Below are 14,265 nucleotides of genomic sequence, written 5' to 3' on the forward strand. Positions count from 1 at the left end.
AAGTTAAATGTAAATATTTCAAATTTAAAAGTCACTTTAAATATTCAATATGAACTTGAAATGGTCTTGATAGTGAACCCCACATGCCTGAATCTCCCTTCTTAACACACCATCCCACTTTTTAATTTTGAAATAAATGCAGGCCTCTGGAGGTAGGTCAGGATAAATGGGAAAAGTCTCCCCGGTGGGTGAGAAGTAACTGTGGGTTAGAACACATGAGACACTCATGCGCTATGCTGATGTTCCAGAAGGGTGTGCAGTACTTCCCAGAGGGACTCACAAACCAAAGCCTGGCTCCTGACATTCCATGAGACTCAGGTGGTGTGGTCCATGAGGAATCTTGAAGTTAGGAAGCTGTTCATAATCACGGCCTGGACCATGGGGGATCTAGGCAGTCATGACGATGACCACATCTTGGTCCTGGCAGGGTGCACTGTGCTCCATACAGAGGGCAGGGTGTCATGAACAGCACTGTGAATGGATAGGGCCCTGTGGACCACACCGCAGTCCAGGTGGGTACACCTCACTCTGCAGCATCTTGACTCCTGAGATCCACTCACTTATATGCAATGTGGAGTTTTCTTGTAGGCATCGGAACCCTAAGATGCTCTTAAGCTAGGAGGCCTGTGACTTCCCAGGTGAGGGGAGGGAACTGGGTCACATCTGTGCACTCTACACAGACTATACCACATAGGGTACAGAGACCCTGCTTTCCTATAGGATCTGGGTGAAGTCTGAGGATCCTGCCTGTGTCTGTGGAATGTCTATGGTGTGCCCTGAGAGATGGTATGTCCTGTACCCATAGTTCCTAAGTATCTGGGGGCTCCAGACCCCTGGCTGACTTCCCCTTTATTAGCTCCCACCCAGATGGAGAAATCACACGTCTTCATTTTTGAAGTCTTCAACATTTCAAAGAGGATGAGATCACTCTCTCTTTTTGGTGGTTTTTACCTTTTACTAAATATATTTTGGTTTTGTGTATACCTTCCCCCCTTGAATTCCACTCTGCTACTTGTCTTGTTGCTCCTCATTCTTCTTGTACCATTGCTTGTAATAGTTTTGCCTATGCCGTTTTTTTTTTTACTTCTTTAGGCCATTTTTTTTTCAGCTGTGTCTTATCTGATATCTTATAAACAAATAAAATTTAATCCTTTACTCAATTTCAGTCCTTCACTCCAATATCTGTCCTTTAATTGGGGAATTTAACCTGTTCCATTTTTATTTTTTGAGTAGTGTTAAGAGTAGGGTAGGGAGATGAGTGGTATATTTGGATCTTTCCCCATCATCTGTTTTAGAACTTTTCAAATTTTATGGTGTTATTTTCTTTACTGTCTTCAGCTGACTTGATTGGTCCTATTTTTCCTGTAATATATTTTTTAGAAGTTATATATCTTACCTTTCCTTCTAGTGTTTCTCTTAAATTTGTTACACACATAGGTGTATCAATTTTTTTTTTTTATCTTGAGAATTGATGAACAGACACAACCTCTAATTTCCATTTGTTCAATGTAATTCCCTTCCCTTCCTTTGCTACCTGTTATATTTGGTTAAAATCACCTAAAATACTCTGAATTGCTTTTAATTTTCATGCTTCTAGTTTCTTAGAGATTTCTTAACAATCGTCTTACGCTTCACCGCTACATTGTTAATAATTACAACATGTGATTGTGTTTCACTGTTAATTAATCACAGATAATTTACATATCTCTTGTTTATCTTTTATTTAATTAATTTTTTATTTTACTACAGGGAGTTTTTGAGTAGCTCTTTCAAAATGGTTTCGTGGATAATACGTTTTCTGAATTCTTAAATGGAAATGGGAAGAGATTAAATGCAAAAGAATGGAATCCATAGTCAAAACAATCTTGATAAAGAAGAGCGAAGTTGGCGGTGAAATAGTTCCTGATTTCAAAACTTACTGCAAAGCTACAGGAATTGAAGCAGTGTGGTATGCATGTAAAGACAGCATATGAGGATTCTATCTGGGATAGAATGGAGAGTCCAGAAATAAATCCTCATATCTATGGTCAAATAACTTTCAACAAGAGCACCAAGACTATTCAATGACGGAAGGACAATCTTTTTCAACAAATAGTGTTGGGAAAACTGGCTATCCACATGAAAAAGAATGAAGTTGGGTCCTTACCTAACACCATATATAAAAATTAACTTGAAATGGACCAAAGGCCTACAAGTGAGGGCTGAAACTATAAAACTCTTAAAAGAAAATTAGGATAATGTTGGATTTGGCAATGATTTCTTGGGGATCAAAGCTCAAGCAACAAAATAATTGGATTTCATCAAAGTTAAAAACTCCTGTGCATCAAAAGACACCATTCACAGAAAAAGGCAACCCACAGAATGGGAGGAAATATTTACAAATCATATATCTGATAAGGGATTAATATCCAGAATATATAAAGAGCTCCTACAATTCAACATAATACCCAAACAGCCCAATTCGAAAATGGGCAAAGGACCTGAAGAGCCATTTCTCAAAAGAAGACATACAAACGGTTAATATGCACATGGAAAGATGTTCTACATCACTAACCATTGCAGAAATGCAAATCAAAACCATAATGAGATACCCTTCACACACACTAGAATGGCTATTATTAAAAAAAAATTAAATCACACGTGTTGGTGGGGATATACAAGAATTAGAACCCTATGCATTGCTGGTGGGAATGTAAAATGGCTTCTAAGGAAAACAACATAGCGGTTCCTCAAAAAATTAAACATAGAATTACCACACGATCCAGCAATTCCATTACTGGGTATATACCCACAAGAACTGAAAGCAGGGACTCGAACAGAGATTTGCAGAATTATTCACAATCACCAAGTATGCTGGGATAGGCAGATGATGGGTGGTTTTATTTCTTGGTCTTCCTGAGAGCTTTAAGAGAAATTTTCTCTTAAAATGAGTTTTAATTCACATACTGATCATCAATTAGTCTGTCACTCAAGAAGTCACAAAAAAAGCACAGGGGCCTCAGGCCTGCTGGTATGCAGTCTTGTTTCCGGTCCTCTAACGGAATCAAAACTTGCAGCACGTCCTGGCTAAACTTTCAGGAAATTTACACTCAGGAAAAGTCTGTGACAACTTCTGTAAATAAAGGGGAGATTTTCTTTTTGTACCATAAGATACTGTAAGTGCAAAATCTGTCCATAATAAAAGATGTAAAGGTCTGGTAGGCCGAAGTGCTTTTCAAAATGCAAGTTCCTCTAGAGGAAAATGCAAGAAAATTTCTAGTGACTGAAAAACAATACAGATCAGAAACACAATGAAGAGAGGGGAAAAGCTATCAGCCAAAACAAAGGGTGGAACCAATGCTTTGTGGGAACTACTGCCCTAGGAGAACAATAATTTCTAAAATAAAATAGCCACTGTAGTCCTGTATCTTGGGTTCCGAAAGCTGGAATGTGGCTAGATTGCAGACATCATCATGATAAAGCTGGCAGTGCCTTTCACCATGCACCCTGACTGTGGACAGAGGGCCTGGGAGTGTGCGTGGAAACTGAGGACACGCCACATGTTTGGAAGCTTCTAGGTGGGAGCCTAGAATAACTCCCACATTAAAGCATAAAGACACTGCTCCTGCTGCATTCTCCTCCTTTGTCCCGTCTCTACTCTGTTGCAGAGTCCACTGGAAAAGCATCTGGGATGACCTGGGATTGGTACCAGCCAAGTCCCCTGCTGGCGTGCAGTCCTGGGAAGCCATTTCAACCCTGCTTCATCCATTACCACGGGGCTCCGATGGTTCCAAAGCTCCTGGTGAAGACTACCGGGACAGGCCTCTGAAAATGCTCTAGGGACCTGAAGGGCTCACAACTATAAGGGATGTTATTCTAAGGGAAAAAATGCAGGCACATAGGGGGCTAAAGATGAAAGAAAGCCCACTGTGCCCCAGGTTTGGCTGCTAAGAAACAGCAGGCATGAAGTGGGTAGCAATCGTCCAGCAGGGTAGCCAAGGCTGGCAGCAGGCCAGTGGCTGCCTGATAGACTCCACGGTGGACCCAGGAAGGCATGTGAATGGCTCACCATGCGCAGGCGCTCTCTCTGCACTACCCAGACCCCGGGCTTCCCGCTCCTTCTCTCGCCTCCAACGCCCACCTAGATTTTGTTGTATTTTTGTCATCTGGTTCCCTCCCCCCTTCTTATCTGAATGCCCCCGACCCTTCACAAGCCAGGGTCCCTCCGAGCCCCATTTCCTTAAAGAAATATCTGCTGACCATTCACCCAGCAAACCTTTGATGAGCACCCACTTTACCAGGAGTTGCAGGCAGTGGGGCAGAAGTAAAGCGGACCGGTCTTTGCCTCGTGTACACTGTGGCCTGAAACAGGAGACAAGCAGGAAAACCAATACCTGCCAATCATCGTGACCCTGAGTCCAGGAGAAGCCACGATGCTTTGTGCCAACTGCCTCAGGGGCTGGGAGACTTTTCAGAGAGAAAGAGACACTTAGCCTGGAACATAAATCCTACAGAATTCCCAGGAGAAGTGGGGGAGGGAAATCAGGCTGGTTGAGGGTTTCTTCCGTGCCACCCCCTGGACGAGCGGTTGTAAGTCCTCTCAGGTATTGTCACAAACACAGCTGAGGAAAGGGGCTCTGGGGGACACACAGACCTGTCCTCCCACTGCTCTCAGGAGGGCCTCACAGGCCACTCTCTCACCCTGTGGCCTTGCCTGGCTCTGCTCGCTCGTGGGCCCACAACCCATCCTTTACCTGCACACGCTCTGTCCGCTATGCCACCCAGGTGTGGGAGCCATGTGCCCACCAGGAGAGCCCACTGGACAGCTCCAGAAGAGGAAGTCTCAAAGAAGAGCTAGCCAGGGTGGCTCAGAAGGGTGGGTCCAAGCCTCCTGCTGCTGACCCGAGGAGTACCTGCCACCCAGGTGAAGAACAGGACCCAAGGAGGTGATGGGTGATCGAGGGGGCAGCAGCCTTTGTTGCCTGGAAGGGGTGGGTGTCTGGCGTCTGGGCCAACTTGGAGGGCTTGGAGCCAGGTGGCAGTAGCCCTTGAGAGCAACCGTAGCAAGGATGGGAAAAAAGGAGGGAAGGAGGAATGAAAGGCTTGCTGATCTGTGAGAGGGTCTCTAGCGTGGGTCATGGGGCCAGGCATCCACTTACTTCTTCTCTGGGAAATTGTCATTTCTAAGATTGTGCTTACATTTCCCAAGAGGAAGAAGGTGCTACTGCCCTCCCAGGCTTTCTGACCCCACAGCTGGCCCCACTTCTCAGCTCTAAGATGGACGGTCCCTTTTCTTTTAGCTTCTTCTTGCTTTGAATTTGACCTTCACATGGACCCAGAGGCCCAGTAGTAGGTCAAGATGACACCAGGATTTCAGAGTGGACTCCTCCCTCCCCTTTGCCCTGACTGCTTCCCATGGAAGCTCCTTTTTGCCCCTGACCATCATTTGTAAAGGACATTCCCCAACCTTTACTGTCAACCACTCATCTTTATTTTCTGTGGATAATCTGCAATTACCCTGTTTATCTATTTACTCATAAGTGATTCAGTGAGTATCACTAGACTGGATGCCCCATGCAGGCTGCGACCAGAATCTTCCGGAAGCCTGGCGCATAGAGGGGCCAACCATGGGGCAAAGCACAGAGGCTGAGGGGCCTGCTCTGTGGCCAGAGCTCCTTCTAATACACCTGACTGCTCTTCTGGTGGGTTCCATCAGGGCAGAGGACATCATGACAACCCACAGGCACTCTTCTCTGTAGAATCTGAAATAAATTCCCTCAGTGCTTTAGAACCACTGCTACCCCCTCTTCCTGTCCCCACAGGCTCACGAAGCCAGCACGGATCAAGCTGCCCTCCACAACTTCCCATTCCTGTAACACTCTAAGGCATCGTCTGTGGGTACATTCCAATCTCACATTTCACTATTTATTACCTTGAAATGTCCTCTACTTTCATCACGGGCGGGAGTCACTTTTCTAACTCCATCAGCCAGCAGGACCAGAGTTTCATCCTTACACAAAAACCTCCAGGTTACAGAAGATGTTCCGGAAACAGTAATGAAGAAAGTCCCTGGCTTCTCATGAGAGCAGTCAGCATCCTTTACAAGGGTCTCACTCCAGGAGAGGCCACTCTTCTCCCACCAAACTAGCTGTCAAAGCTATGGACGTTGGTGCTGCTGCCAGGAAAACATACCTGCTGGCCATTCCCCAGCTCTGCCTCCCTGAGTCAGTGCACTGCCCCACCTTATGACTCCCGGAACAGGTGAGTCAGCCTGCCCAGGACAGCACAGCAAAGTGCCCAGCTGTGACTCCTGGCCACTCTGTTCCTGCCCTTCCAGGTTTGCCATCCTTGCAGCAGTTTTTTTAATTTTATTTTTGGAGGTGGCAATCTACAAATGCTTTATTAGCAGAAGGAAACAAACTTGCAGCATGGGAGAGAGGGGGAGATCCTCCTTCCCCCTCAAGGGCATCATTAGACTTTTAAAGGAAGGCAGGTTAAAACTGGATGAGAGTAGACCCCAGGGCCTCAAGCAGGTTGGAATCCAACAGACGTGATCTGTGTCTAGGCAGTTTCAACCAGCCAGACCTTTAACCCCTCTTACTCATCTAGAGCTGCGTGGAATTCAGCAGGTGCAAAGCCATGGGATACGCAATGCTGCTCCTCCTTGGGAAACTGGACACTGTAGCCCTTTGAGACCAATTCCTGGACAGTGGCAAATGTCACATCGGCTGGTCTCTGGGTCCTAGCTGTTGTCCCTTGTCACCTAGAAGTGAGTCCTTCAGCCCCTAATTGCTTCCCTTGCCTGGGCCCAGGAGTGGGACAGGACCTACAAAGGAAAAAATGTCTGAAGTTTCCACCCTGCCTCCTTTAACATAAGATTCCTTTTGTTCCACAGAACTCCAGAGAGCTCAACAGGAGCCAAGCACGGGGGTGTTGGGGGGGCACACAGGGTCCCTGGCTTCCCGCTGGGGGGGAAGAGACCAAGGGGATGCTGAACAGGGAACAGATGGCGCAGCTCTTAAGTTGGGATGTGGGAGAGCCTGGGGTGGGCGTTGAGCCACACACTGTCGGTTCCAACCCCCACACGCTGCTCATCAGTTCTGTGGCCTCAGGAGAGTTTCTTGACTCCTGTGTGCCTCACTTGAAATGGGGATAATAATAGGACCTACCTCATGAGAAGGTTCCCAGTATGAAGTGGCTTAAAACTGAATACGCACCTTTGTTTTCATGCACAGCTCCCCTCTTAGCTGTATGGGACATGGTCACCTGGCCTTTGGGTCCCTCCTGCCACCTCCCCTGTGATGCCCAGCCCACTTTCTGAGCAGTTCTTCTCCACCAGCTGGGAGATTTACACCAGCTCCTGTCATCCCGAGCCCTTCAGGCCCTACTTGCCTCCCTACTGCCTGGGCCTGGGAGCAGGACTGGATGTTTGGGCCAGCCAGCTTTCCCATCTCCCTCTCCCCCTCCAACCTTCTCTCTGGATAGAGGGTGAGTGAGCAATGCATTAACTAGGCACTATGCAAATTAAAGCTGAGACCCCTCATTTCCAGCCTGCAAGGACTTCTCTTCAGGGAGTTCAAAATCACTTCCTTTCCTCAGTGGAAGGCGCTGTACCTAATGGTGTTAATGACCTTCCGCCTTGGACCGTGGGGTATGCGCCGAATGCGCTGAGGAAAATGCAATGTTCGTAGCACGTCGCAACCTTACTGCATGGGCTGAGCTCTGGCTATATTAGTATTCTCCACCTATAGGTTTAAAGGTAAATTAAGGGGCATCTGGGTGGCTCAGTCAATTAAGTATCTGCCTTCAGCTCAGATCATGATCCCAGCATCCTGGGATCAAGCCCCCGCATCAGGCTCCCTGCTCAGTGGGGAGTCTGCTTCTCCCTCTCCCCTTGCTGCTCCCCTGCTTGTGTTTTCTCTCTCTCAAATAAATAAACACAAATATTTTTTTTTTTTTAAAAAAGGTCAGTTAGACTCCAAGTGGCACTAAGTGAGCAGTGGGCTAGGCCACGTCAGGGCCAGGTGAGCCTGGGAGTTGGAGGCAGAGAGTCCAGGCATGAATGGGCAGGGTTGCCTTCTCCTCTTCTGGGGCTGAGAAAGTCCACTCATAAGCAGGATGCTGGCCTGCAGGGGGCAAGAGGAACAATATGGCATTGTCCTCCAACCAAGTCAGAGCCCAGCACTTAGGTAGGTGGACCTGGGGAGCTCAGGTGACTGAGGTGCCAGGCAGGCTGGGACTGTGATTTGGGGACAGGATGGCCAGCAGCACAGCAGTCTGGAAGCAGACCTGACTTGACGCAACACCCATCTCGAGGCTGTTCTGGGGCCTGGCAGCTCCCCAGCGAAGTCAGCCACTGCAGGGAGGGTCCTGCAGGACCAGGCTGTGCCTCCATGTGGCCACAAAGGCACACGGTCGCTAGTTTTAGGGCTCTGGAAGCAATTGCAGACAAGGTTTTGAGAAGAATCAGAACTATAGCTGCTTGAAAGTGAAGAGTTTTCTATTTGACCTTGAAGCAGAAAAGAACTTTTTTGAGGGTCTCCAATGTGCTAGCCACATTCCATATGCTTCATCTTTACATTTCACCCCAAATCTACACTCCAGGGGCAAGCATGCCCTCTGTAAATACCACCTCTCCTATGCCCAGAGGAGTTAAGCAACCTGCCCAAGGTCATACTGCAGAAAGTCACCTAGAATTTGAATAGCAAAATCAAAGCCTCTGCTGAAACATCACCCCACCTCTTGAGATGCTAACCATGCTTTCTCTTCACTTTGTGAAGGCCATGTCCCTTATTCCCTGTGGTTCCTGGAGCTCCAGAGGCATTTTGCCCACCTGAAAGGTCCTTCCCTGATAACCAAGCCCACAGTCCTGTTACTGCTCCTCAAGAAACAAGCTTTACCTGCTTTTCCCATAACAGCAGCCAAACGTTCTTTCCTAAGCTCTCCCTCCTCCACTGGGGATTTTTTCTACTTCGAAATGGTTGAAATTATGCTAAGACAATTTCATCTCTTATTCGAGATGATATTTTTTTTCATATCAGCAATGAAAATGGTCTGTTACTCTCTGGGTTTTTTTGGTTTTGTTTTTTGTTAAACTGGGAAATTTCTGCATCAGAGCTAAGCAGCCGAAACACATTTTACTCCAATACCCTGGCATTTATCAACCTTGGTACTTTTAATTGCAGTTGTTTTCCTAGTTTTGTGATCTGTTGATGCTTCTGTTAAAAGATAGGCAAATTAGGTGACCACGCTCCTCATGGTGACCGTCCCAGAGAGGGTCCTCCTTCAGGCCCCCATCCCATCACCCCCAGCTCCTCTGCTTCCAGATGACCCAACCCACCCTGCACTGAGCACTGGTTCTCCAAGTGGAGTGTCTGGACTGTAGCATCAGCACCACCCAGAGACCTGTTAGAAATGCAAGTTCTCTGGGATGCCTGGGTGGCTCAGTCGGTGAAGCATCTGCCTTTGGCTCAGGTCATGATCCCAGGGTCCTGGGATGGAGTCCCACATCGGGCTCCTTTCTCAATGGGGAGGCTGCTTCTCCCTCTGCCTGCTGCTCCCCCTGCTTGTGCTCTCTCTCTGACAAATAAATAAATAAAAGCTGAGAGAAAGAAAGAAAGAAAGAAAGAAAGAAAGAAAGAAAGAAAGAAAGAAAGAAAGAAAGAAAGAAAGAAATGCAAGTTCTCTGGCTCCACCCAGACTTCCTGAATCAAAACCCCCGGGCGTGCTGTCCAGCATTCTGGGTTTTCACAAGCCCTCCAAGTGCAGAACCACTGAGCTGGAGGCTACAGAGAGCCTGGGAATGACCTCCCCTACAACCCCCTCCTCTCTTTCTTTGCACACAGTCTCAGGAGCTCATTGTTTCTTGTTTCCCAAAGGACCCACTTTCTGCAATTATCCCTTCACTCCCCCATTCCTGCAAGCTCTTCCTCTCTACTTTTTTCTTCCAGCTTGTTTCAAACACACTCAGGAATCCTCTTGTTGAAAAAGCATCTTTTGCTTGACCTCCTGTCTCATACATTCAATTCAATTCTCTTCTCTTCCTTCCTAGCTATGTTACCTTGGCAACTTACCCTTTTGAGCATCACCATCTCTAGGAGTAACGGTACTAAAAGAGGCTAGTTCTAAGAGTCTAATGAAATAACATTGATATAAGGATGTGCTATGAGGGTTAATTCTAAGAGGCCTGGAATTAGCCTGAGCTGCTTTGCTGAAGTAAAAGATGTACCTGGTCAAAGTATAATATGTGGTGGTTAATACTGATGTCTTTTACTTACGGAGCCAAAGTGAGCTTCAGGGCAGGCTGTGCTAGTTTGTTAGTATCACTCAGTGATAACAACGACACTGATGGTTTGTACCTAGTTTCAGTGTCAGGGTGGGGTGTGTAGGGTAGGGAGGGGGAGAGGGCTTCGACGCTGGGGCTGGCCTTTTAGCGATAATGTGCTTACATGACCAGTAGGGTATAAGAAGCTCCAAATGAGACTTCTTTTGGGCTGCCTAATTTGGATAGGTTGGTGGTTCAGAGAAAGTACACCTGTTATACCCACGTAGAAGGAGGACAACTGCAGGGAGCCTGTGTAGACCTTGCCTTTCCAAATCCCTTGCTGATAGGCAGTCTTTGGCTATGATGTACGTCCTTACTTTTGTGTTTTTTGGCTATATCATATCCTTTCTCAGCAATAAACTGTAGGTTCATAGGCATTGTCATTTGGAGCCCCGTGAATCTTCTTTAGCAACAGAACCCTATCTGGCTGCCACTATCAGTGTAGGTGGCATTACGGCTATCTTTCCTTCTGCACTGTTTTCAAACACGATTCCTTGCTGAACTGCTCACAAGACTTGTCCGTTGTTCTCTCCACACTTACTCCGTTCTGTGCACTCCCCTATCCTCTACCCACATCTGGATCCCATCCTTACTACCCAATTGAAATCATAGTTATAAAAGTCACCACCAAGTCATGGCCCTTTCTGCTCCTAGTTAACACACCTTGCTGCAGTTATTCTCTTGAACTATTCTTTATACTTGATACCATCGTCCTTCATGATCTGATTATTCTTCCTTGCCCCACCAATTTAGTTTGTCTCACTAATTCCTTTTTCTGACAAACTATGGGTATTCTCCTAGACCTATCCTTGGCTCAGCTCTTTCCTTCAGATAACTGATCATACTAATTAAATGTTCATAACCACCTATGTTCAGATGGCCCCCCAAGTCTCTCTCTCTAGTCTTGTTGTCTTTTCTACCCTTCAATCCACAGATCCCTGACTGTATGTTCACTTGAACATCTCACCGGTACCTCAGAGTCATTATAATCTATCTTCCTTGTAAAGCTTCCCATTCACCATGTCAATTAAGACTTAAAAATTAGATTCTCCCTCAACTTCTCCCTCTTCATTTCAGTGGGTCCTTTACATGTCTTTCTCCCTTTTTCTCCATGTCTTTCATCCCTCCTCTCTACTCCCTACACAATTCTGACATTGATAGAGAATGGCCTTCTGTTTTCCCTGTCTGTTCTCTTGATGCCACCATCACTGGGTCACCCAACTTCATGCAGTGGTGTAACAGGATGGCTTGAAGACTCTCCTCTGACTCAAAAGTATGATGAAAAACAGGGTATCTGCATCATAGTGTCAAAGTATCTCCTGTAAGATATTTATTAATTATGAATGGTAACTTTGCATTAGAGAAACTTTGCAGAAACAACCTTAATCAGGTGATCAAGGTTAATGCAATAAGCTGAATGTTTGTTTGTGTCCCCCCTCCAAAAATCATGTTGAAACTCTAACCTCCAGTGTAATAGTGTTAGGATGAGGGGCCTTTGGGTGGTGCTTAGATCATGAGCGTGGAGCTCTCGTGACTGGGGTTAGTTAGGGCCATTGTAAGAGAGACCTCGGAGAGCTCTCTTGTTCTCTTTCTGTTGTATGAGGATCTTAGGAGAAGTGGGCAATCTGCAATATCCCCCAGGAATACGGATGCAAAATCCTTAATAAATATTAGCCAATAGAATTCAGCATATATAAAAATAATTATATACCATGAACAAGCAGGTTTATTTTAGGGACACAAGGCTGGTTCAATATTTGAAAATCAATCAATAAAATCCACCATATTAACAGACTAAGAAGAAAAATCACATGATAATATTAGTTGATGCATACAAAAATTGACAAAATTTACCCCCTTGCAGACAAAAATTCACAGAGAAATAGGAATAGAAAGGAACTTCCTCAGCTTAAAGAACATCTACAAAAATCTACAGCTACTGTTATACTTATTATTTTTTTAATGATTTTTTATTATATTATGTTAGTCACCATACAGTACATTTTATACTTAATAGTGAAAGTCTTAATGCTTTCCCCCTAATACTGGGAACAAGACAATGATGTCTGCTCTCATCACTCTTATTTAATGTTGAATTGATGTTCCAGCCAATGCAATAAGGTAAGGGAAGGAAATAAATGACATACAGATTGGAAGGAAAGAAAGAAAAATGTTGCTATTTCCAGAGGACATGATGTTCCATGTAGAAAATCCCAAAGAATCTACAAAAGCTCTTAGTACTAATAAATGAGCACAGCAAGGTCACATGATACAAGATCAACACACAAAAACACATGTATAGGTTTAACTCTGTGAGCAATAAACACGTAGACACTGAAATAAAAATACAATATCATTTATAATCACTCATTAAGGAAATGGATACTTAGTTGTAAATCTTATAAACATGTATAGGATTCATATTCTGAACACTACAAAACACTGATGAAAGAAATCAAAGATTTAAATAAATGATGAAACATAATGTGTCCATGCATTGGAAGACTCAAAATACTAATGGTGCTAAAATTCCTCAAACTGATATACAGATTTAATGAAATTCCTGCCAAAATCCAGCAAGATTGTTCTGCAGATATAGACAAGATTCATGTAATACACTTACATGGAAAGACAGTGGCAATGGAATAAGAATACTTAAAATGATTTTGAAGAAAAAGAATCAAGAGGGAGAGATCAATCTACCCAATATTAAGGTTTACCACATAGCTACAGACTGTGGCATTAGTGGAGGGCAAAACATGCAGATCAATGGAAAAGAACACAGAACCCGGAAGTAGAACCACACAGATATGTCCAATTGATTTTTACGATGGATAATTGAACACCCAGTGGTAATTCTTTCCCTTCCTATCAGGGCTCTAGTGTCTGATTTCTAGAAGGAAATTACTTCCCTGTTAGACTTCTTTGCTCTGACCAAGAAATGAGAACAACCTTTCAGATACGATTTGGCCCACAAGATTGAGAAGCTCAGTGCCTTAATTAATTGAGACCCATTATGTCCCATTCTAGTTTCTGTACCTTCAGAAACTCATATGAAGTTACTAGTTAAGCAACAGCTTTTGCTTCTGCTTAAACAGCTGTTTTTTTGTTTGCTTTTTTGATTTTTACCTTTCAATCTAAACTTACCATTCCATTTCATCAGTACTAATTTTCATTGTGTTAGATTTGGCACACCTCAATTTCTGTCCATCTGAAGTCATCTAAACTCCTTTTGGCTCCCAGTTACCTGCTTCTCTGTGTATGTTTGCCAATCCCTGTCCTATAGCACTTATAAAATGGCTAGACAGGAAGGAAGGCATAGCCTTGTAGCAAACTACTAAACACCCATTTCTAGGATTACTAAATGACTAACAGATAATGTGTTCTTTGTTTATAGTAATTGACAATGGTGAATCCTATCTCATTAAACTGACATCCAGGCTACATTTTTATGTTGTTATAGGACTGTCATGATGAATTTATAAGTGCAGTGTTACAGCTTGAAGGGGCTTGGGAAATAATCTAACATCCAACATCTTCATTTTATAAATGGAAAAAACAAACTTAGAAGTGAAGTGACTTCTCTAAGATTAACAACAGGTTATTGATTTGAACCCAAATATTCTGATTAAAATATGGTTGTATGTGTTTTTAACCATTAACATTATGCTTCCTCTTTATCAAATGAACTACAAAGATTCAGATGTATGATGTCTCTAGTCCTCCCCTTCAAAAACTCTATCCAGGAAGAAAGTGAGGTAGAGTCTAGCTGGGCTCTATCAACAGCACCTCAAGCTGCAACAATTCACCATATGCCCTCCTTTCTTCTAGTCACCTGTCCCAGAATAGTATGTAATATGCACATTACTGCCATAATTTGCAGAATCAAATTTCTATCCCTCATCTTAAAACTCCTAAAAAGTTTTCATGTGCAATCAAAAAAAAAATTGAACTGACTGAAA

General features: G+C 44.4%; 1 protein-coding gene across 1 annotated transcript in view; it reads right to left on the minus strand.

Annotated features, from left to right (window-relative positions):
- OTUD7A (OTU deubiquitinase 7A) overlaps positions 1-14,265 on the minus strand; it is a 373,949-nt gene that overhangs the window by 199,592 nt on the left and 160,092 nt on the right. The window lies entirely within an intron of this gene.

The sequence above is a fragment of the Ursus americanus genome, chromosome 28 (genome assembly GCF_024610735.1).
Source record: "Ursus americanus isolate L20-20 chromosome 28, mUrsAme1.1.p, whole genome shotgun sequence".
Taxonomy (NCBI): domain Eukaryota; kingdom Metazoa; phylum Chordata; class Mammalia; order Carnivora; family Ursidae; genus Ursus; species Ursus americanus.